General features: G+C 40.0%; 1 long non-coding RNA gene across 1 annotated transcript; it reads left to right on the forward strand.

Moving 5' to 3' along the window:
- The first annotated feature begins 645 nt into the window (after positions 1-645).
- LOC116653557 lies at positions 646-23,422 on the forward strand. The gene is made up of 8 exons (XR_004307656.1): positions 646-1,162; positions 5,860-5,986; positions 13,535-13,663; positions 13,985-14,149; positions 14,972-15,068; positions 20,235-20,455; positions 21,741-21,851; positions 22,294-23,422. It is a non-coding gene; the product is annotated as an uncharacterized LOC116653557 (long non-coding RNA).
- Positions 23,423-26,068: the final 2,646 nt, after the last annotated feature.

Genomic DNA, 26,068 nt, shown 5'->3' on the forward strand with positions numbered 1-26,068 from the left:
CCAGCAAGGCCTTGAGGGCTGACAATTTTAAGGGGAACGACAACATCATTTTGAGAAAAAGAAGCTACTGCTTTGCAAAATTCATCATATATATGTGTGCATACATCTTAAAGCAGGGAAGTTCTTGTGGAGAGGCAAAGAGTAGAAAAACCTTAATTTGTTTTAATGAGGTTCTAAAATCATTGTGTGAATGGACATGTAGTTTGTGACCGTCTGGACTAGCAGGAATCAAGACATGTTTATCAAGGAGAATCCCCTCCAAAGTATGTTATCATCAGTGGTAAGTCAGTGCTTCATAGCATGCTTTAATAATAAATATTGTTATAAAATCATATCATACAGGCATAAACCTCATTATTCTGTTGGGATGAAACAAGGAGCACAGGCACCAAGGAATATCTCCTGCTCTGAAATATTCATAAGTTTTTTTGTTTTCTTTTTCTACTGACACAAACAGTCAAAAAGCAGCCTGGAGGAAATGTCCTTCGCTTTTGGAAAATGAGTTGGTAATTTATTCACACAAGGCCATGTAGTCATTTTGAATTACCACATTGTGAAATCTACTAATAAAATGAAGTCAGTTTACATTTTAAACAACCTTTAATATTTGTAAAAGTAAATATCCCTTAATTTCTCAGCAATTTAGATGTAATGGAAATTGTCAGAAATTTTAATTTCTCTCTGTTTAGCTCACTCACAATGGCTGTCAAACAGTCAAGTGATATGACGTAAAGTACCGCTAATCGTTTCAGCACAAGACAGTACTTCAAAGGTAAGGCAAAGGATGTGCAGACACTAATGAAATTTTATTATCAGAACATAGAATTAGAATTGTGACAAGAGACAATGGTGGCAGTGACATGCAGCTAGAATGTTAAGCTTCTGAAATCTCTGAGCTGAGTCTCACAGACAAAAATAGCTAGAGCTGCAGACTTCTTAATAGTCTTAAATGGAAATTGAATGGGCTCAATTAATCAAGTGAACAAACTATAGGGAATTACAGAAAAGGCTCGTTCTGTGTTTTCAGGCTATTAACCTGCATGGCCATTATGTCCTGGTATAATGTTGTGGTTTGCAATCCATGTGTTGCTTCTCTGAGTATATGTTTCTGTATTTGCAGAGAAACGTGTAAAGCTCATGAGCCACCACGACATGCAGATCTGTAAGTACACGCTTGGGCAAATCTCACTGAAGGCACCTCTTGTTTTACATGGTTAAGACAATTCTGTTTGGGTAACAGCACTGCAAGTTTCTAATGGGGTGAATGCAAGTAGTGTGCTTCAGAGCAGATAATGGGTCCCTACCATATCCAAGGTTACAGGGCAAATGTAACTGACCTATAGGTATCCATTAGCATTTTGGAATTTGCTTTACCGAAACCTATGAGAATCTGTCAGCTGTTAAGAAGTGACTTTGGTATTAGAGAGTTGAACTGAATTTAGTCTTTCAATATTTGTAAAGCAACTGTTCCTGCTCTCAGCGCGCTTTCTCAAGTCCCTGAACTGTGGCAAGTGTCCTATTGCTTTGTGAGTCTCAATGGCTGCAAAGGGAAATGGAAAATGCCATCTAGAATTTCTTACATTTAAATTCTTTTTGAATTTTAATTAAACCTGGGAAAAAGTGATCAAAGACTGGAAAACTCTCGCTTCTGTGCAAGGGACCTGTAGTCAGCTATTAAGAACTGTCACATTAGTCCCATCTGCAACGGCATCCAAACTAGAAGAGTACTTGAGAAAGGCTGGAGACAAAAGACACCTATCAGTATATATATAGAGAATATATATATATATATATATATATATATATATATATTCTACAAGTGCACTGTAGGCTCTTTTAGAGAATGTCTGTTCCCCATGGGTGCTGAACAATTGTAAGGGCTTTATGAAAACTAACACCCAGCATGGATGTGATAGCAGGGATCTCCTCTGCAGCTTTGTATGGTTGCAGCCTGGGAGGAAGTCAGCAGTGTCAGGCCCTGCCATTGATCTTCAGGCCATTCCTTGATCTTCAGGTTTGGGGGAATGAAACGTGAGTGCAGAACTGAGACTGGATAATTGTTAGCAAGCACCTTCAGTGCACTGGAGGAGTGCACGTTTCCTGGTGTAATTTCTTGCTTCATTTTAATGGAGGTGCATTATTTTCTTTGAGAGATGATTCCACACTCTGACAGATCTCTCAGCAAGAAAGGAGGCTTTCTTCTGAGAAATGAAAAGGTCACAGAAATCGTGTAATTAATAACCTTACAACATAATTCCATGAACCTGGCAATGGAAGTTGTTTTTTAAGTAAACAGGTAAGGCTGCAGTATGTATCACTGAGATGTTGATTTGGCCTGACAGGATACTGCAGCTTTTGAGTCCTTGTCAAGACAGTCTATGCCCGGTGCTTTCAGCTCAGAGCTGCTGCATTTTCATTCCAGGGAATGTGGCTGTTATGCGCTGTTCCTTTCCCAATGCTTTAGTGGCTGCATTTATCTTTCCCATTTTCCTCTAAGTTCTTCCATATTTTTTTTTCTCTCATTCTTGCCTTTTCCTTCTCTGTAGATTTATTCTTGCAGAGGCTATCCCTAGAGAGTCCTAAAATAGATAATTCATGTTCCCCTGTGCTGTTTCCTGTGCCATATTGCCACTCCCCTGCCAGCACTGAGTGTAAATATGTAAGGATTCCAGCTATGCTAGTACAGATATTTGCCAAGGGCAAACTGTAACCCAGAGTGCTTGATCATTAGCTGAAAGCAAACTGCACATCGTACATGCACATATGTTGTCTGTTTACAGTTTTGATTCCATTGCTAAGTTATGCAAGTCTACCAGTCAGGAAACAAAACCAACACCACGTATGTTTGGTGACTAACTGAAAATATGGTTGTCCTTAAATTTATTATTTATATTTTTTTAAGTTAAAATCTTGTATTCCATTTAGTATTACAGTTTGGAACAGAGATAACATGTGATTTGAACATGTTTTTGATGTTGTGTTAATAGTAAATCTGAAACAAATTCTTAATGGGCAATATTCAGTTTTTGCTGTGGGGATAGGAGATGCTGGCACGTGGCTTATGTAACGCAGTCAGTAACACGTGCAGCGAGTATCTGCGGAAAGCTGCTCTGCAGGAATTAACAGCTAAAGAAACTCACAGGATCCACTGAGTTTCAGTCTCTCACAATTGGTTGATGTCTCTCCTCCTGTTTCTCAGCGGTGAGTGGGGACAGCAGCTCTCCACTCACTAATCAAGTTGTTGGAGGACTTGAGAACACAATGACCTTATGGGATCACAAAACTGCTTAAAATGCATATATCTCTAGTGCAGCCTTCTATAGTACTAGATACTCAGGTACCTTAAAGTTCCCATTAGTGAAGCTTTATGCTGAGGTCACGTGCAAAGACAAAGGAATATGTGACTGCCTGGTAGAAAGCTTTTTGTCACCCTATGGAATTCTTGGGTGATGAAGCTTCCATTGGTCTGCAAAACCCCTTGCACCTAGCATTCACAAACACTTTGGAAGGGCTGTTAGTTACACAGAATGGAATGCAAGGAAAATTCAGTTTAAAAACACATTCTTATTGGGAGCAAAAAAATTGTTGTCTTGGCAACAGAAAGCGTATGTTTTCTTCTCTCTCCTTTAATTTTTATTTTTTGGCCTTGCTTTGGATTTACAGTGCCCTGCAAGAGTCCTTTCAGGCTTTAGCTTTTTCTCCAAATTATAATGGCCAGGTTTGTCCTTCAAATAGATTTTCATGCAGTACACTGCAGGGGAGGTCTTGATGCTGATTATTCTCTTTCTGGACTCAGATTGGTATAAAAGTGGTTTGGTAGAGTCAAATCTGTTCCTGTATGAGGAGGTCTGTCTTAGACCCTGAGCTGTCGCTCACATTACAGTTAAAATGAGCTTCTAAACTTCATGAAAACAATGGTTCCTGGAAGCGAAAAGCTTTCTGTGTGCAGGGAAAAAATACATGGAACTTATTTTTCTTCAAAATGAAAGTCTTGGCAGATCGACTGAAAATGTGCAAACTTCCAACTGGCTCATTTTAGTGTGTTGGTACTGATATCGAGTGTTGGAGTAGTTCAAATCAACAATTCTTAACCCGTAGCTCCTTAATAGAGTTGAAAATGCAAGAACAATATTTTGGTAAGGGGGAAAAAACCTTTAAATTGTCATAAGCCTCTTTTCTTCACCTCTTATACAACCTCTTGGTTTTTAATTACTCCTGTAAAGTGGAACAATCGCAGGATCCTCCTGTGACATTTTCAAGTTTTCTGTCTGCTCCACTTACGAGAAACAAATGGGTCTGCTCAGCTCCATCTAGATTGAGTTTTTCATGAAGTCATTACTTCTGTCACAGAGACTATTTTCAAATTGAAAAATCTGAAACAATAAATGATGGTGAAGCAGTTAATAACTGTTAAGAAATCACATTTGGAAAATTGCATTTAAGCAATAACCTTTCTCCCTGTAATTAAATGACAGAAAGGTCCTGGTTTTAATTAAGTCAGCAATTTATAGTTATGAAGCTATACTTCACTATGCAGATTAGAAGATGATAGGTCACAGAACACCCTGAGTGCATTTTTAGCGGAGCTGATCTGGTAATTACTCCACTGTTCAGTGGTGACCACAGTGAACCGTATCTCTAGATTAAACAATTTTCTTTTCCCTGCTCCGTGATGTATAACCAGGATGAGTAAATGTACCACTAGGACTGCATCGAACATCTTTAAATTAAAATGGATTTTAAATGAGGGGGCATGAGCGAAGAAAGTAATGTTTGAAGAACAGCGGTAGAAATGAATGGGCCACTAGGCAAGTCTTGCAAGCAGAGAATATATCATTGTTTTACAGGGCTTTCTATCTTGCGCCTGAATGTTTGGTGCAGATTTATGAGGAAGTAAAATGCTAATGTTAGTGTATTTATAAACATATGATGGGGGTTTCATCTATAATTTATTCTCAGGCCCTGCATTATGCAGCCTATGAAAGAAAATGAAATGCTGTGTTGGACAGCGAAAGGGTTCATTAATACAGCTTTCACATTTTATTTAACTAACCCCTAGCTCATATTACACATTGATTATTACATTGTGAGATGTTTTTGAACGCTTATTGTGTTCTGTTCCTCAGGCCTTTTGCTAGCTACTTCAGTAAGATTTCAGTGGCGTTCAACTGTTTTATTTCAACTAACACTAAGTATATTCACTTGGCCTTTAGGCATGTAAACAGTGTATGTATATTTGTGGATCTTTTTGGAAAGAGTTAGAGCAACAGAGATAGAGAAACAGAGGTATTACCGTTTATTAGTAAAATGTGTTACTTTAGTTGAGTATGGGTTATTTAATGAGTATATAAATTGCACTGCAGAATCAGCTCTAATCAAATGTAACCACAGCGTAAGCCTTGCTAAACTGGAGTTTGTAAATAAGGCACATTCAAATAGCACTTCAGTTCACACTTACTACTGCCTTTTACTCATAAACAAACCAATTCATTGACCAGAATAACTTCTTTAATGAGCAATCTGTATAAGTTGCCAGCACTCTATGGAAATCTGTTGAGATTTGCCAATACTCTGGCCTGGAATTTATTTGCAGAGTTCATTTTCACTGCAACAGTGTGTGTGTGTTGAGGGGGAGGGATAGCATGCATAGAGAAGATGAAAAGCCAGTTACTGGCTGATATTTATTAGAGTGGACATCGGTAACTATTGACATTAAGTGAAGACAGCAGATGATGTTTTTCAAGTTTACTGATACAAATATTTGCTTACAATTTCTTTTACCCTTTTTGCTGGGTGATTGTTTTAGTTTTATGCTCAGGTTTTTGCAAACCTTATTCTGATTCTCTCTGACTTTAATAGGAAGGGACTTCAGCTGGCAATAGGCAATGTCGGGATTCTTTCAAGGTTGAATCTGTCTGAACAGGACAAGGAGAAGAAGACAAGAGTAGCGTCTCTCGAACACAACTATCAGTGCCTTTTCTTCCAGGTTTGTTTTGTTTGTATTTAGTATTATATTTATTTTTCTCCTAGAACTGCAGCTTCAGATTTGCTGAGACCCTAAAGGAATAATATACAGCAGTGAACATCATGTTTCTAAAATATGCAGTGGTTTAACTGAATGAGAAATTGTTTGGATGATGGCAAGCCTGGGAAGGCTTCATTGGATTAAACGTCTTAAGAAGTTTCTTCTTTTTAAATAGGAGAAATCTCCATTTTATATATTCTGAAATGCTGAGAGAAAACATGAAAAGAATGGAACGCCCTTTGGTTCATATGCTTATTTTTATTATTTCAATTTCTGTTGATATGTTTGACATTCAAGTAAACTAATGACAGAGCTATGTAGCCTCCTCACTACCACACACATCTGCACCCCCTTCTCTACCGTATTTGCCCTGTATTGATATAAACAAGCTTAGCAACTCCTGCACAGATGTAAAACTTCATTGTGAGGTATCTAGATGTCTACAGTGGGGTTGAGATGTGTTTCCTATTTGGTGTGCTTGAATGGGGAAGCATGACAAAGGAACAGCTTTTTGACTGCACTATGAGCAATGGGATTTCAACCCGAAGTATTGATCAGCTTATATAATGGATACGCTTTTCCAAGTCCTAGGGAAGCTGGCTAAACAGACATTAAAGGTCAGAAGGGTAAGCAACAGTTAGGTAGCAGACACATGCCTTGAGTTCAATGACCTTGACATGTTTTCACACCACTTAGTTGTGAACTATTTTGATAAATCTCCAATGTATTGGGGTAAGAACATCTTTTCTAACTACACTTGGCTTGTCTTCCTTCTCTTTTCACTTTTATCTCTCTTTTTCTTTTTTTTCCTACAATATTTTTATGGTACTTAGGTGTTGCAAAGACGGGTTTTTTTCTTTCTTAAATAAATCTCTACTGATGTTTACAATCCTCAGTGGGTAACACAGCAACTTGTAGTGAGGAATATTCAGAAAGCTGCTATGCTGGAAGAATCTAGTCCTGCTGCTTCAATTGTAGGTATTTTTAAGATGCTCTCTAGTAGTGTGTGACATTTGGACTTAAAAGGGTGCAGATGCAAAGCTGTAGAGCTCTAATCCCTGAAGACATACCTCAGGTAATGTGGAGGCCCAAATAACTTCTGTATAACACTGGGGACAAAGTCAAGGTAATCAGAAAGCCTCGTGTATCCAAATTCTAAGATATACAGTCTATTAGAGCTTTGTGAAACTTGAAGCATGGGGGTGAACATGTACTCTTTCCAGCAGTTCCATTTGTCATGCCAACTTCTTGTTATTGACAGATCAGCTTATCAGCTGTTTGGAAGTTGTTAGATGTAAACAGCTATATGGAAGATCTTATCTGGCCTCCACAGAAATGGAAAATTGTCTTCAAATTCTATGCTAAAACAATCAGCTAAATCAGGATTTGTTTCATCGGCTCTGAGGAGCATGAATTTACCATTTTCCTTTTCTCTGAAACAGCTGGAATTACTTATACTCAGAGGAACACATTTCCTTTCATTCCTTGCTGAGTCTAAGGAAGTTCATGGCGGTATTCCCTGTAGAGAAGGCAATCAAAATGGCTGTCATGAAGCATGGGGACATAAAATAAATTGATGACAGAAGGATTACACGTAGGACTTATCCTTCAGTGATCATATGTACCTTCCATATAAGGGCATCTGGAGGAAATCTCCCTTTGAGACAGCCCATTCCTACTACGTTACATCTAGAGAAGAGANACAATTAAGGTGGGCAGGAAAGAATTTGAATTATGGAGAGGTACGTGCTTCCTGATGTGTTTGACAGCAGGAATCAGACAGGGAAAGCTGATGAATTCTTATGCTTCTCAGGGGTAAAAGTGAATTTGAATCAATGTGACAAAAAATTGACAAGTGATACTTGCGTGCTTTGGAAAAGCAGTAAAATCCTTTTCCTTCCTCTTTTACTATAGAATTCCTGAAGAACACATTTTCAAATTCATTTTCAGTTATGGTGGCTTTGCTTACTGGAAAATGTTGGAGTAAAGTACTTCTACCATGCTGTGAATCGGACCACCATCTTCTGTCTCACCACTTACTATACCTACAGACAAACATACTTATGCCTGCTTTCAAGCAATCCCTGCAGCTGTTCCTTTTCTGATTTGAAGGTCTGCATCTAATGTTGAAACAACTGCACTGATCAATTTTAATTATTCCATTGGCTCACTGTGGTTACTGAGAGGAAGCACAATCCGCAGATGAGTGTCACAGATAATAGCACTTACTCATTGCCTCCTTTTGCCAATGGCTTTCTTTAATGATATGTAAGTTTCTTGCTTAGGATTTCAGTTACTGCTGAGAGCTGTTATGGGAAGGTGCTGTGTAAGTAGAACAAGAAGTTGCCGTGCACCCAAAAGCTCTAAGTAGAGATGCAAAATTACAGGTGACAGGTGAACTCCAATAAGTAGTTATGTTGTGTCTAATCAGAAGAGGATGAAAGCTAGTGGCTGGTGGTTTATGTGTTGTGGCCAGATTAAAACATGAAGCTCCACTTTGGAGGGTAGCCTGGGTTGTCAAGTTAGTGTAGCAAAGTACTGGATTTCTTCCCCTTTGTTTTGATAGGGAAGGTATGGGAAGTGGGTTGGATTTAAGCTTACTTATTTATTTGTTTAAAGACCTTACTGGTTCTTCTCAGGACCATGTTTGTGTTCAGCCCTTGGGCTCATGGGTGGATTGTGAGACTTACATTTTTTGACCTTAGCTTCTAAACCAGAGAGCACACAGGCAGACTGAAACACTCCAAGTAATGCGGGCTACCATGAGATACCTTCAATTTCTTACGATTTTTACATCTTTTTCAGTGCATCTTACTGATTCTTCTTCTAGTATGCTTAAGTCTCTTCTGAAAAGTCATAACACAATGCACTTCTCTTTACAGATATGCTGCTTAAAATTGCCCAAATGAGTAACTTATGCATCACATGCTGTCTGTTTTAACTGTATTAGTTTGAGCTAACAGCAATTAATTAGCAATGTTACATTCTTTTGTAAAAGGGTAGTATCTAAAAATTTTAGTTATTAGACAGTAATGAGAAATGATTCCTCCTTGTTCATTCTCAAAGGTCTCTTGCAACCTTGTACCAAGGGCAGTCAGAGTGTCATGTTGTGTAAGTGGTCTCGGTTACATTCTGCTCCCTGTATGAACTGCAGACTTCACAGCAGGATACTTTATCTTTGATCGCATGTCTGACAAGAGTAGGACATCTCCAACACTGCTTTTACACTTTTCAACACCCAAATGGGAACTGTGGATTATGCTTGCTATGTCTCACCTCATGTTGTGTGGAACTAGGATACAGTCTCCTTTGCTCAGTCCCAACCTCACTTGCGGTTTGTCCAGCTCATAGTGGAAGTCACAAGGCTTTTTTTAAGTGGTCCTCCACTTAAAATATAAGCTGAAATCCAAAATGCCTTGATATTGGTATTTTTGTATGGTACACTCAGGAGCTGTTCCCTCAAAGTCTACCGGGTGAAAAATACTCTTCTCTGCAGTGTTGCTGGCATTAACTAGCAGTCATTGCAAATGGAGAAAGATCTGTTCGACTTATGGAAGGTTCCTTTAATGTGTGTAGGTGGCTTTGGTGAAGCAGTGCCCACTACATGGCCTGTGAGCTCTGCTGGTCACTCATCAGGTCTGGGAGTCAAAGCCAGCCTGAAACCTGTCAGTGTTTATGAAATTCTGTCTGAAGACTGCTTCTTGCAGGAAGCCCAGGAAGGAGAAATTTTGCGTGTGCAGATGGAAAACAGCAACATTTAAGTATTTAAATCTTTTATTTTTTTTTCCCCTGGAAGATTTGTCCATTAACTTTAATGACGCTTTTCCTAGGCTTGCAAGTCAAAAGAGGGCTATTAAACAAAAGGGAGTCTGCTTGCCAGGCATTTTCTCTGCTCTCTCAATTTTGTTTCTTTATGGCCAAAGAAACACTTTCAACCGTATGTCTTTAAAGCAATGCTAACACTTAGTGACCAGTTAAGTGAATCCCACTTGCTAAATTCTTGTGGCTGCACTATGCTGGGAGCCTTATGCTCAGGGCCCTGTTCTGTCGCTGCTTGTTTTTCTTTCTTACATATAAAATGAAGTGATTTGATTTGGTGATTTGGGTTGAAATCCTCTTCTGCCACTGAAAGGTGGCACGGTGTAATAAAACTATAACTGTTATTTCTTCTTCTGTAAAAGGTAAGTCAGTTGGATTTCTTGGACCTCAGGCTAAGAGGGGAAGGGCTAGATTTAAGCCAGGCCACAGATAACCGTCTTTACTGGTGACTCTCACTGCTGAAGCAGGAATCTAAGTATCTGTATGGGATTTGCTTCCTTAGATCTCATGGGTTTGTGCTAAGACCACTGGAATTAGAAAACTAAGTGCCAGTGAGCGAGTTTGGATGCAGTATCTCACCTCCATGGCACCTGAAATGCCCCCATCCCTTCACGGTGATCAGTGTCCCTAAAAATGATACAGGTTCATGTTTGGAATCCTTGAGCATCCTCAGGATGGAAACTGTGACTGCTGATGTGTTTCTCCCAGCCCAGAGAGACGAATGACACCCACATCCATGCTCCTGCCTTCTCTGCTGGGTATGTGTCACTCCTGTAGCCCTCATATTTACCAGCCTCTGCCTTCCTTCACAAGCACTGAGGTACTACATTTATCTTATCCTCTTCTATAGGAGTGAAGCTCACACATTCAGGACAGACTCCAGTTTTAAATGAGAGCCTAACCTGCACCCCTGTCAGCCCCATATAGTCTTGCTAAAAATGCCCAAATTTCTTTGTGTATTTCATCTCTTCTTTCAGTTGCAAACTACAGATTGGAAGTCATAACTCAGATAACTCTGACTTGATTTTTCTTACAAATTGCTTACATGTATTTCTTTTGCTTGGAAGTTAATTGGCCATAGAATAAACTGTTTTCCCTTGAGCAGGGACTACTCTCTTTCCTGTGACGTTACAGTAAGCTGTCCTTGGGCCAAATATTTAAAGGTATTTAGGTGCTTAAAGATGCAGGTAATGTGAATTTTCCAAAGTATCTAACTGCTTAATACACAGCAATTTCAGTGGGAGTCGCCATCTAAGAGCTTCTAAAAATCCCACTGTGCATCCATCTGCTTCTTTAGCCACCTAAATTGCTTTAAAAATACAGGTCCTTCCTTCCATCACTTGAGACAAATGTTATTTTTCTTAATGTAAATGGAGCATCTTAATGCTCTTTCTTAGATATTGCTTGCTACCTTTAACTTATTTTCATTGTTTTGATTACGATGTCAAATCTAGTTGATGATCATGTTTATGCAGTTCCAAGCAGAGCGTGGGCACACAGCATCTATCCTTTATGACATGAACTTGGCACAGCATCTAATATTAATAAATCAGGGCTAAGAGGTTTGTAGGCAAGCTAACTGTCAGGAAGTTACTGTAAGTTGGGCCATATACAAAGTGATCTGTGTTTTGTTCTAACTTTTTAAACCCCTCTTTGAAAACCAGTACTCTGTTTCTCATTAGTCAGTCTTTGATCCAGTGAAAATATCAGTCCCTTGAGTTAATATTTCATCTGACTGTAGGGCCATGTAATTTGCCACGACACTAAGTCAATAGGTCTCTGCTGGCTTACCCCAGCAGGACTTGTATGGAAGGAAAAAAATTCTCTGCGAAACATGAATAATGTGGATCTAATCAAGAATTTATTTCTTTGGTTAACCAAAGGAAAAACGTGGAGTGTGAACATCAGTCCATCTAGGCACAAAAGGAGCTCGAGGGAATGAAAACATTTCACTTTGTATCACTTCACATCCTCGATTTAATACATAAACAGGAGTGTCAGAATGTGTGCATCTTGCGGAGCCACAGAAATAGCAGTAGATTGATTTATCATTATTTACCGGCTTAGCCATCCTATTCATGTGCTCTCTGTTATAATGTACTTGGAAAGCTCAGACAGTCCTTCTGCATTAACCTCCACCTTCTGTCTTCATCTTTCCCTCTGGCTGCCCTATACTACGTTCTCAAGTTTTAATTTCATTGCACAGGGTGACATAGAATGAAAAGAAACATTTGTCTGCGGAGAGTTTGCTGAGTCTAGAATATTCAGTTTGGCTTATGCTAATTTAAAAACAAGCAACCGAATCTGTGCTTTTGCTTTTTAAGGCTTTCCAGGGGTATTTCATTCCGTGAGCTCTGAAGGAGCGAAGCCTTTGCGAATATGCATTAATCCTCACTGGGAATTGATCCAGAGCCTGTTTTAAGCCTATGCTTAAGTGGTTTGTTGAACTGAGGCCATAGCTGCCCGGGCCCATCTCTGCCTGAGCTTTAATTGAGCAGTGCGAGCATTTGAATTCATTTACTTATACTTGTGGGAGTTGTTAGACATATATTTTTTAATAGCTATTGATGAGGTCTAAAAGAATTTATGCACGGCTCATGTTTGTACGAGGTGTGAGAAAAGGCCAAGTCAGACCTTTGATGCAACTTTGGCAAAAAAAAGAAAGTCATCTTTATTTCAATGCCTTTCAGATAACGAGGCATGAGGGCAAGTAAATATTTATTCTATTTTCTCCAAGCTGGAAAAAAAAAAAAAAAGATAGATTTGTGCATTTTATTGTGCAATTTTAGATCCTTGCTTATCTTTTATTTTGCTTGGTTGATTGCTTTTGGTTTGGTTCAGTTTTTGGGAAGGACAGGATGTAGCTTGGTTTCCATTCACCTCTTGGGTATGTGATAAAGAGGTCTGGTGTAGAGAAACACCCTGCTCTGGTTGGTGCTTTAGCATATCGCTGACCCACTGCGGCTCATTCATGAGTTTTCAGCTCTGACAGGTTGAATGCCCAGAGTGGTCACTGATTAGACTGCCACTCCTAATATTCTCATCCCTGCAGTTATCAAGCAGGAAAATAGTGACAAGTACATCTAAGCAGCGTGGGAAATGCAGAAGCTGAGAAACGATACGCTTGTAGCATCTTAGGGCATTTACTGAGGCTACAGTGCCATTCAGGGTAATAGCACAATAGTTTGGATCCAAAAAGGAATCCAAATCTTGGCAAATAGAAGGCAAATCGCGCATCACATTTGCAACTTGTACATTACTGCGTGATGCCTTGAGGGGGAGGAGGAGAATTTCAGAGTCCTGGGTGATTCCTTTGAGCTTTGTTGTTTTGTGCTCACTCGTGCTTCTGAAGAGATCTGACCCTGAAATTTCAGGGCCACCTACTGAACTCCAGAATCTCCATTCATCAAGACAAAACTCTTAATAAAGTCATTGGGGGTTTTCTTCAGACTTAGGGGTATTAGGATTTGATGATCCCTATATTTTGTTCAAGAGGATAGTAGAAGCATATTTATCAGTGAAAACAGGGATTTCAAACCTGGTGGAAGAAATTGTGCTTTCCTGTTTTTAAAGTGGACATCTTACTGTTTTAGAGCAGTTTCTGACTGGTATGCTGTAAAATGCGATATTTGGTCCCCCCCTTTCATTTGATATATATGTATATATTTGCACCTGTTTCTCTTCCTGCAGATTTGGGTTCCACTCCTGCCATCATCCTTTCTCTGGATGAGAATTTCTCTGTGTCGCTACCAGAGGATGAGATGCATGCGGTTGTTCAGTGCATTCACCTGTGTTGCGCCGAGGCCAAAATCAAATCAGGTGATGCTCAAAGCTGAATCTGGGTCTCCACTGTCTCGGGTGAATACAGTGTCGTTATTCTCTATAGCTTATTTATTTTTCTTCAGGAATAGAACTCTTGAAATGTTTCTGACCTTCTCCCTGTGGGGAAAAAAATATATATATATATAATTTCATATATATTTCATTTTTATATATATATATATATATATATATATATATATATATATATATACATGAAATAAAAAGAGAAAAGGAAAGGACAAGGTTCCATGAATCAGCATTTTTTAAATGTTTGGGTTTTTTTTGTCAGAATACTCCTTAAAAATGCTTTTACTTCAGCTTTTGTCAAAAAAGAAGTTCTCCTTAGAATATGGGAAGTGCTGTGTGCCTTTAAAAAAGGAAATCTACGACTGAAGTTCCATGTCTGAACTGGATCATCCAATAAATGTATTAGGAAAAACCCTACATCTGCAACTCAGACCGGTACAAGACCCTCTGGCTAAGGTGAGCCTCCATATATCCCTCTCCTGTCTTTTTTACCCCGCTCAATGCTGTTTTTAAGCTCTGTAGTATAGTTCTAAAGTGCAGCTATAGAAAGAATGAGTCCATTCTCTGTCCTCTGGGTGCACTTTTATCTGCAGATTTGAGTAGGGCTGTGTGCAGCTGCCCTGGTGACTGGGGAAGGGATGCCATGTAGCAATACACACTTCTGTGCCTCCTCGTCATGTCACAGGGAGTTTGAAAGCCACCTTGGGCTGCACTAATGGTAGACAGAGAACAGTTCTGAATTTTCCATCTACCACACACACAGGAATGAGTAGTTCTCCACATTCCTTTTGAAGTAGCAATACTCTCAAACCCAGGTGGAGCTGGTCAAATCCATGGGCAAGTACTTTACCATGGAAGCTGAAGACTTTGGTATGATGTAGGTTGTTGGTGTCTGGGCAGCTGAGTTTAATGCCATATGCAAGAGAGCAGCTGGATGTGCAGCTCTCAAGGTGTGCACATGAGCTTTAGCAGCTCTTATCCAGGCTTGGAGGAGAAATAAATGCCAGGAACTAATTTATACAAGTTCATTTATTAATTCAGGCTTCCCAGTGAATTTTCTGCATCGTAATTAGAAATATGCTGCTATTATGGGGGAGAATATTGAAGTTGAAGATAGATGTGAAATTCCCCATGTTAGGAATTCTAATGCCTATTCTTGCTATGCTAATGCCAGTATTCTTGTAAAGTCAGTCTGAAAAATTCTCATTGCTGTTCCCCAGTGCACCCAGGTTTTGTGATGTGCTCCATAGCCTGTCCTGTCACTTCTGCTTCCCACAGGTTCTTTACAGGAGGGAAGGAAAGGGAGAAGCCAGTGACCAGGGCAGGAATCCCCAACCTGAACAGTAAAAAGAAAAGGGATAGAGCCAGGATCAAGGTAACTGATGTATGGCTACTTATATAAATGGTATTGTTCTTTAAATTATCCAGCTGTATGGAGAGAGATGGAAAAAATCTTTGTGGCTGTTTGTTATTGTTGTTGTTTGCCATGTATAGAGTGCTACGGTATCCTTTGACAGGAGATGTGTAGTAAGATGTTGTTGGGCTTTTTTTTCTTTTTTTCTTTTGTGTGTGTGTGTGTGCATAGAAGAATTAAATTAGAATCGAGGATAACAATAGCATAGAATGGGGTGATGGTTTGTCTTGTACTTCCAGCTGTTGTACTGAGAAGGGAGGGAGTCCCATCTGCACATGCCTCTTGCCCAAGGTGTTAGGGAATTTGGATCCAGGTGGCTGGATTCTCTGCTAAAGCTCTGCTGTGCACTGGATGCATTTCAGGACGCTGTTGCAAGCATGACTACATCTTTAATTCTGTTTTTAAAGACCTATCATTTCATGTACAGCTGCGTAGAGTTCGTGTCAGAAACACATCTGGATTTCAGTTGTTGATCTGGAGTATTCACAGTCCAATATGGTAAAAGCAGATGTTGGATTGACAATCATCATAAATGTGAATGATCACATCAGAAATCCCAGATGTACCTTAGCTGAGAGCAGTAAATCCTACCTGGACACTCTTAATTTTGTTCTGGGTTTAAGAATGTTTGCTGACACATTTAAGGTTATCCTTTATATATTTATATGGGATTTAAGTATAAAAAATGGAAGGTTATTATAAGCCTTAAAAGGATTTAGGTGCAAATCGAGATAGGAATTGAGCTGACTGCCTTAATCAGAAACCTTTAAATTCCCACAACGTGGAATGGGAGTTTCCACAAGTTTGAAAGTGAGTTTAATTGGTGTGAAAGCTTCATGTTTGGGATTCTTGATATATTTGCTTACGAGTGTATCCGCAAAGCAGAAGATGTTGAAACGTTATTTTGGTTTCTTAAAGCACCAACACAACTGTCTTCTAAAGCAAAATACTTTGGGCCCAGCAGCTGCAAGCAGAACTTCTGCAGAATTAAAAAATGGGCAGTGTCCACTTTCCTCTCCTTGCATCCCCATTGATTCAGCTTTACATCTTGAGGACCACATTCTGCTCTTGCTGCCACTCGGTGGTGCAGGGTGCTGTGAAGGGGGGTTACAACTCCGCAGCAGGCTGAAGGCTCCAAGTATAGGTGACATGGAGCCAGTTTAAGTGCTGTCCAATTCTGGAAGGAGGTGATACACCTTCGGTTGGAGTTCCCTGCCTTAAAGCTTTCCTTTCCTTCCTATCTTACATGTGCACCCTACAAGGTGTCAGCAAGGTGCAGCACAGAATCCTGTTTATGATGTCTTCATAGAACCATTTCCCAGTAAGCAAAATAGCTACTTAGGTTAAAACTGTAATATTCATAATTTAATCAGAAATAATCTGTTGTTACAGGGGTTTTCACATTTGCCTTCATGGTGATTTTAATGCCGAATCTGTGCTTGGGAGGGAAGTGAGGAGAGGTAGGACTTTGGGATCTATCACCACCACTGAGGAGTCTATTTGTCAATTAGGGATGAGATGTCTGTCAATCACAAGGGATGAGTGGATAATGGTGGAAGAGAGATTAAGCAATTAAGGAGACAGCTATGCATGGTCTGGAGTTAAAACCCTAATTCTGGGTAGAAGGAGATAAAGGATCGCAGAGATTCAAGAGGGAGTGAATGACAGGGTTAGAAAATGGTGTTAGCCTCAGTGTTTTAAACAAGGTGAGTCAACATAAGGGAAGAGAAATCTGTGCAGAAGGTGAAGAAGTTCTGAGAAAGGGTAAGGAGTAGGAACAATCAGAGTGCATTAGGAAAAAGACACAGGGGAACGTGGATAGCAGGAAACACGTGTATGGTTTTATGTTACAAAATACCCCTCCTAAATTGAGCCATCCTGGAGTTTAGAGCTATGCAGATCTTAGTTTAAGTTCCTTTCGTAAACGAAAGGTTTTATTTCTGAATAGGTGAACATTTAAGGTTATAAAGAAGGAAAAGCAAATACTTAGCAGGATGAACAAAGTGTAAATCTTGAGTAAAGCTGTAAGCTGTTCAAGCAAGGCAATTTTGCTGGATTATGTAGCTCATATCAGATAGTAATAAATCAACCCTTCAAAGACAAAAGACTATAGAAAGAGGAGTAAACCAAAGACTCTCCAAATAACAAAGGCCAGATACACAAAAGTAACTAAGGAGCTGAAGAGGCAAATAGATGCCTGGCAGGAGTTTAAATGGGATCATTCAGCACAGACACTCATCACCTGCTAGTGATTATTGGCTTCTTCAGCCTCCTTCAGGCCCAGACACTTCCTTGACTGAGGTTAAAATTCCCATCGGCATCAGAGGAACTAACTCATATCCCTAAAATCTGCATGTTTGGCATAGCATCCTGAAGGTAAATGGAGTTTACATAGTGGATAGTTTGACCTACTGTGAGCAATGACAGTACACTTCTTAAATTCAATTCTATCCTTACTCGGTTGGATCATCCCACTGAGATGTCAAGCTCTGCACATGCTTTCCTCTCTTGCTGATCTGGGCCTGACAAGATAGAATGATAAATTTTGAGCAAAACAGTGACTTCTTGGGTATGATGAAAGAGTTTTAGCAGCGGATACTGGCTGCTAATGCTAGTTAATGCTCACTTGCTCTTATGCTTTGGAAATTAATTTTCTATAGTGAGAATTCCTGAGCTTGTGACGAAAAAGGCTTGAGACTGATCTTGATGTGAAGGCAGTACAGCCACAGGGACTGTGAAGCATTTCCAGATCACCTGATCTCAAGAACTGTGGGCAGGCCTTGTAGCTGATCTTTGCTCTGCTGGTAATTACACACACCCAGTGCCAAATAAGGCTGTTTTCTTTACTGAAGTTAAATAAAAGGATGACATGAGCCTTAAACTGTTGGGGGCATGTGCAGTAATATATAGAGAGATTTCTGTCCTTCTCAAGTCAGAAGAAATAAATGTAATAAACATAATAAGAAATAATTAAGTTTCCTATTTAAAGCAAAGCAAATGATGAAAAAACCCATGCAAACTTTAAAATAATAATAATTTTTTTAAAAAGAGAGAGAAGATAATTCATAAGGAAATGAATATTGAGGGCATAAGATCTTATCATGACCGAGAATTACTTGAACGTGCCAGACACGGTGAGTAAAAGGCGAGCAAGAAACGTTACAGCTGGAACAAACAGAGAAGTGAAAAATCTAGGGAAATCTGCAAGACTTTATTTGCCACTCATTTGACAACAGATGATGATGACATATCTGTAAACATATGTTAGGGGGGAGAAAAAAAGACTAGTATCACAGGCTGTGCAGAAATAGGGTCACTGCTTATTTCTAGCTCCAGTTCTGGTTCTGGTTGGCCTGTATATCATCTTGAGTTTCAAAGCATTGTTTAGTTCAGACTATTGTTCCACTGTTTAGTTGAGACTATTGTTCCACTCAATACTTGAAGTGCATTTATTCAGAAAGAAGCCGTGGCTCCTTTGAATACAATATAATTATGCTTGCAATCCAAGCCTATGCAGTTTTAGGTTCACGTCATTAAAGATTAATATTCTTTTTGCTTGGACTTGCACATACAGTTCAGCTGAAAAAACCCCTCAGAGTTCACATCTTACAAGTAGAAGAGTACTTTGCAAGTGATTCTTTCCAGTCCCTCTTCCTCTCTGCACTAGAGATGTGCTTTTTAAATGCCATACCTTTGAATGTGCAGTCCTTAAAACAGGGCAGCATGAAACACAGTGAAAAAAGGTCTTTCTGGTTTCATTCAAAATATATTTATCCATTCAAAAGGTTCTTTTCCGAAAGCCTGTCTGCTGTTCGGGGGCACACCTGATGATGCTTTGGCCTTTTGCATGGCTTTCATATACAACTGCTTGACTTGGTATTGAATATACAATTAATTTTGTACTAATCGAGCTAAAACCAGACTGTGAAGTATGAGCTTGCCCACACGCTGTTCCTGCTTTCCTCTCAATCTCTCAATGCACAGTTATTCAACTGAGGAAATGTATTTCTAATCCCATCGTTTTCTCTTCTTTAATCATAGCCCCTTAAAAATATAAGTATAGCAATAATAAAAGGTGGCTATTTGGGAACGGCAAATCAGTCCAGGAGGGCTGCTTGGATTTTAAGGGCAGCTGCTGTTCAATGTATCTGGTGTGTCACTTTCTGTTTTGCGCTGCCGTTTTATTGCTGCTGTGGGAACAGAGCAAAAATAGCGGCTACTGCAGTTCTATTGAATAACCATCAGTGTGATTCTAGCCGATGTGTCAGTCCCTCACCGGGCAAAAAAAAATGCCCATATTTGATATCCGCTGCCCTACCCTGACCTGTAAATGAAAATAATAACACGCTAAATAGCTACGGAAAGGCGTTATTAGCTGAACCACCCAGCTGAGAGGCAGAGGTGTGTTTGTGCTGCCGTGTGTGGGTGTGGGAACGTACACACACCTCCAAAAAAAAAAAGGTCGGAGGAAATAATTCGCAAGGCGCACGCTGTTCCTTTAAATGTTAAATTGCCGTTTGAATTCAGGGCAGCCGCCGAAACCTGCGCCGGGTTACAGCCGCTCCGCCGCTGCCCTCGCTTCGTGCAGTGGCCGCTTTTCCCCGACAGATGGCAGTGCCTTTCTCTGGTAGTTAGGCGAAAGTTTAAAAGCCTTTCGTTATAAATAGCTGCCCCACATTCTTAATTGGCAATCCTTTTTTTTTTTTTTTTTTTTTTTTTTTTTCCCTATTTATTGTCAGGCACAAATCAAATGCTGTTTAGCTCTTAGGCAAGCTCAATGCACGAAACATAAAGGCATAATGCAAAAGACCCAGATACTCCCTTGTCCTGTTCCACGTCTGCTTGGTGTACAGAAATACTGCACTATTGCTGCTTTGTCACCAGTATCCTCAGAACCTTAGTTATAAAGAAACGTTTTTGTTTTCTTTTAATTATTATTGTAAAAACTGACTTTTTTCTGTGTTTAAACTTGCTCTATAGTCAGGCATCTGAGCCAGCACGGAACCCTCATTTTCTCATACACAAAACTGATATTCCTGCATCTGTGAAGCTGGGCTGCAGTTTCTAGGCCGCTTGAGGTACTTGCCTTTACCTTGATGAAGGCTTTGAGAGTTTCTTTCCTTGCAGGTCTCCCTCGTATAGAACTGGAGGCGCTGGGACCAGCCAGACCCATGTTGTGGCCCTGCATCAGCCCCGGGGCCGGGGAAGCACTCTATAGCATTGGCCCTGCCATGGGGACATGGACACACACTGTGCAGAAGCCGACTGCCTTCTTCTAGCCTAGGATGATTCCCCGAAGGAATTCCTACAGCTCTTTACCAGAGCCTCCAAATGCCCGCTTGGCTCTGGTGAGCATCACAGAGGGTTTGCCTCCCTTTTCGCTTTCCTCAGCGAGCTAATCATTTCTGTGGCCTCTTCTGGGACCCATTTCATTTCTGTGATTCCTTGGGCCGCGCTGAGCAGAAAGGCCAAATCACTGCTTTACAAAATGAAATTGTAATGGCCTGGCTGTTTCCTGGCTTGATCTGTGCCTATGCTTTCTTTCCGTGATCGAGTTGTTTATGGTGGAGCAGAAGGAACGTGTTTTGTTTTGCTTTCTTTGCCCGTTCTTGCACAGGAACAGATTTTCAGCCAGCTGCCCACGGTTTCGCTCTGTTTCTCCTCCCCCACAATGGTCACAAATGCAGTGTAGGTCCTGCCTCAGACAAGCATTTCATTTCCGTACCAGGGCTCTTCAGCAATGTCAATAGCAGTACCCACAAATGCAGTTTTGTATGGGCTTGAAGGCGGTGTCAGTGCAGGCCTTTTAGCACAGATGCATGGGAGTAATTCTTTCTAATATGCATTCACATGCGTCTCTCTCCAGTGACCTTCATTTGCCATCTCTCTGCCTATTTAGTTAGTTTATTAGGTCCCTCTGAAGTGGTTCATAATATTCCCATAATATTGGACAAATTGCAATAATTGTATCAAATTCCAGTGTTATCAGATGGATTTGGGAGCCCAGTCTCTTGTTTGCTAACATATTAAACAGCGCTGTACCTAACATAGCTCTTTGAGTCACCTCATTGTCAAAGCAATTGAAAGCCTTTTCTTCTTCCTCTTCTTTGGTGATTTTTACTTCCCCAGTTGATTTTGTTCCCTTTGTTGCTTTTTGTGGTGAGGCCTATAGGCTGTTTTAGAAAGAGCATTAGATTAATCAGATGTGCTTGTACTTGAGGTGGTTCTTTAGACTCTGAGCCTTATTTTCTTTTAAGAAACTCCACACTATTTTCTCCCTTTTCTGCAAGGATGATTCGGTTGGGTTTGTGTTTTCTTTTTGTTTTAAGAGTTTTGTTTACCTGGTGTTGAAATAAGGTTCAGTAGGTTGCGATTTTCAAGGCTAGTTCAGTGTGTTTTCCAAAGCTAGCACTTAGGCAGCAGCTTCCAGCGTTCCAATAGCAAATGGTAAATGAGCAAGAATACAGGGTTGGTTTTTTGTTTGCTTGTTAATTACTTCCTCTGCCACTGCCTTAGAAAATAGATGTGGGCACACAAGCTGGTTCTGGGGGTCTGCCTCTCCCAAACACAAATGTTGCTGTAATTTCTACCTTGAAAACAGTATTTGCTATTGATTTCTTTTTTCTTACACAGGAAAACAAATGCGCTGAACTGAAACTGAAAATCCTCTTTAGAATAAAATATTTGGAGTCTTTGACGGCATTACCCTTAAATGCTCATTTATTCCTCCTTCCTGCCTCTTGGGTACGTGCCTGTGTGAGTATGTGAATTCCCTTTTTCCTTCTGACTACTTACTTACGAAGGTTTCTTACGGACTCAGTTTCTATCCTGCATCTTTAAGGCAGGAGCATGTGCATTTTTGGGTTGGTTTCTGTTGATACAGGTGACTGTTTTGAAAGCTAGCTGCTAACCAACTTACCGTGTACATATAAGGATTTATTTTTCCTTGCCTTCTGCTTCTCCTTTGTGTCTTTTTAAAGAAAAACTTGTCCAACTTCTGTTTTTAATCACTGATTACATGTATGGTTTTGCTCCTAAGCTAGTGGTCCACTGATGTCAGGACTGACACTGGAGTGAGTTCTCTCCACCATTTCTGGGGTGGCTGTCGTGCATAGGTAGGCATACACAATTTCAAATCATTTAGGGATGCATTTTTTATTCCCTTTCAATCTACCTGTGTCATTAGGATTTGAAAATTGGATACCAGAACTGGACACAGCAGTGTTGGACCCATCAGTGAGACATACCTGTAATATCACATTCTCCTGCATAATCATGCAAGTATTATATTAACCTTAGCCCATGGATTGAGTAGGGAATTCATGGTAAATTGATTTTCTGAAGTCCTTTTCAGTGTCACTGCATTTCAGTATATGGTCTTCTATGTTGTTAGTGTGACCTACATTCTCTTTTGACATATCTGACTGTGTCTGTCTGTATTAAAACCTTCCTTAAAATATTACTACATTTTACAAGCTGATTCAAATAATGCATTATATCTGACCAGTCCTTGTTTCTTGAATACTCATTTGGCCATTCTGTTCTTTGTGTGCCTTTACAGTCATAAGCTTTAAATATTTGAAGTATTTTCTGTCCTAGACAGATAAGTGAGTTTCTATTCGTTCCTAATCTGATTGTATGCAAAAGGGACTTGAAACAAATTGATAATAGAACCATTCCAATCAGATACATCCATATTCTGATGTAATAAGCAATTACAGTGCTTTGGGCAGTTTTTAATGTGTTTTACTCTATCACATGTTTCGTGTAATGTTGCTTTTTAACAATGTAATAGAAACATTTGTGAAAGATGGATTTAAAATACAGATACAAGTGGTTTTGGAAACTAAATGCTTTGTGGAAAAATAGTAGTGTCGGTCTTATTTAAAAACAAATACTTCCTATACACTAACTAGATGTTATGCTTAACATATGATTAACTTACAATTAACAGAATCTTCTTGTTTGCTGTCTCACTCTAAATACCATGCCACAAGCTAGCATCAGCACAGGTTTACAGTCTGTCTTTGCTTCCTTCAGTGTTCATAACCTGTGAAGACAGGTTCCATAGAAGTCCTTTTAAAATTCCCACCATAGAGGAGCCTTCATCCTCCATCACTTGGCAATATGGCTGGTTATGTCTGGACAGCGCAAATGTCACCATTGGTACGTAAGTATCTCGGGTAGCTTAAGCTAGTCTTTGTTGCAGCAAGAAACTGGTTTGCCAACCTTGGTTTGCTAATCTGATTTGCTAGGCTTGCACCACTGATATATATTAGTGTCCTCCCATCAGCCTTTGGAATTTGCATCACTTCTATTATAAGAACAGCCCTGCTCAGTGTTAGTGGTGAGAGCAAGAGAGAAGGAAACAGCTCAAAAGGCTGGATATTTTCTATGGATTAAGAGACAGTTGTCATTTGGCTCTCGTAGGTGAACTTGAAGTAGCTCTGACAGCAGGAGGGTCCTGCAGTCCCACAAGAGGTTCTGCAGCTGTGGCGGAAGGGTCACCCTTAGGAAATGACACCACTTGTGATTTGTCTCTGCACTGGGCATTCACTGGGACCGGGTGTGTGTTCCTTATTGCTTGAGAAGAAGCTTGAAACCTTTATGCGGTAAGAAATAAGCAACAGTAGACTCCATTTTTCCATCTCTATTCCAATGTCTGGGTAAATGAGTTACTTTCACATACATATTTCATGGTGTTTGCGACAGCTACTTGTCAATTGACAGAAGAGCTTTTAGAAGAGTAAAGCCAGCAGAACAAGAGATGCCTGCTTAACCTGTTCAGTGTTTTCTTAATGATAGCAGAGAAGCCTTGGCATATTAACGTTTCCTCGAAGACTATCCAAATATACACTGATTTAAAAGATCAAAGAAGCAGCAATGCTTTCAGTTACACTGAGCATGATACCTGGGTGTACACTCTTGCACAACTATTGACAGTTTGGATCTCAGTCACCTGCACGTGGTTTGTGCACCAGACAAAGCCTGCTTGCTTAACTCATTAAGGGTCCTTAAGGGTACAGATTCTCAAGGATAGTTTGAAGAGGGCAGTTCCAGATCCCACTGAAATAGGCTCAATGTTGAATCAGTTACTTTTTGAATGCAGAAGTTTTGTTTTGCTAGGAAAGAAGAGAAGATGAAAACCACAATGAGGACAAGGCTTTTAGTGGCCATGTATGCTGTGCTGAGGCTGGACCATTTGCAGATGGTTGTAGTCTTGATAGGATTTTGCCTCCCATTGGCTAATTGTGACTGCAAACCCGGTTTCTCCTTGTAAAGAGATGCTTCAGTTCTCCTATAAATTAAAGGAATAGCAAGAATTTGCTAACAGAAAGTTAGCACCACTGAGAAACCCAGCTGCTCATGTAAGTGCTATGGCACATTCCAGAGGTACAGCTGCATCTAAAAGGATAGTATTCAGATGCTGAGCTTTTCAGGCTAAGTGTACCTTAGTTTTTGCCTTTGGAAAAGATAAAGTGTAATGCTGACTATGCATAAGAAAACCAATTTTGTTGCTAACAGACACATGATAATATATGAGAAGGTATTTGTTCAGCTGAGTCACTTGTAGCCAGAGATAAGTGACCGTTCTAGCAAGTAATAAGCTGTCATGTAGTGTTTCTTAAATGCATGGATTTTCTGAAACCCTGTTCAAGGGGTCAATAGCAGAGCAGATGAAATTGTCTGCTTCATCACAGAGACCTCAGGAGTCAGCTCTGCATTTCCCTTTATTTCTCATTCCCCTGAAGTGGTAAACTTCTTTGAGAATTTCTTCCTGGAGCAAAGAGGGTTTCATCAGCAGATGCTGGGGAAAAGATCTGACTGTTTAGTTTGAGAAACACTTGTCTTCTTCCTTTTTTCTTTTGTCTTTTTAATTTATGCTTTTTTGTTGGTGGTGTTTCAGGTTATTCCTTAAGAAACCAGTCTATTTATTACTAGTACCATTTGTTACCCAATGCTGTTTTAATTGTTGTATTGATTTTTATTCTAAGGCTGGCTAAGGTAAAGTTCAATTATGTGACAGACCACTCACATCAGACCACTAGAATCTATACTGCACAGCCTGCTCCTGTGCCCTCATCTCGGATCTTGTATTTGATGTTGTGTTTCGAAGAGACAGAACTAGGGAGGGTACAGGGAAAGATGATATGGAGAGAGTAAATAATCTAAGAGCCTTCAGAGGATCCACTAAGGGGGAAAAGACAGACGTGCACAGTAATGAGTGTCATGGAGAAAGTGATTAACGAGTGACTAATGCATTGTTTCTGACGAAACAGGACCTAAGGGGGTTCTGATGGTACAGCCACACAGGGAATTTAAAGCAAACTTTTGTCATGCAGGGCATAATTATTTTGTGGACCTCATTCCACAGGATGTTATGAGTTCAAAAAAATGAGATGTAGTACTGACATGAGGTCCATGGGGGATTATTAGCATGATGGTACTCTGGCAAGCCCTAGTTTGTAAAGTCATCTAAGCAGCTGATTGCTAGAAGCTGAGGGAGTATGCAGAAAGCTTTCTGATTTGTCCTGTTTCTTATTCTTTATGAACTCCTGCTAATAGCCCAAAGACAGGACACTGGGCAAGGATGAATTTTGGCCTGACCTACATGCTCGTGTACATAGCTAGCTCTCCAAAAGAGCGACACAGATTCAGGCAGAGATTCATACAGTGTGCTCAGTAAATGAGTGATGTGGCCTGGTGATCATTTTTAACAGCCAGGTAACCGAACCCACTGCAACTTTGTGCAGTTCAGCCGACTTCAGGAAAGCCAGTTTCCATCAGCCTTAAGGCATAAAGGGTGTTGGTGCTTTCTAGGTGAAGTGCTTTATACAGCATGCTCGTAATCCTGGCTGCAGGAGGAGCTTACAGGGCACTAGGGACAGTTTGTGTGTGTTCTTATCCTTTGGTAAATACAAAATATCTCCTCCTTAGCTGTGAATGAGGAAGGATTGCAT

This window comes from Coturnix japonica, chromosome 5, assembly GCF_001577835.2.
Source record: "Coturnix japonica isolate 7356 chromosome 5, Coturnix japonica 2.1, whole genome shotgun sequence".
NCBI classification, from domain to species: Eukaryota; Metazoa; Chordata; class Aves; order Galliformes; family Phasianidae; genus Coturnix; species Coturnix japonica.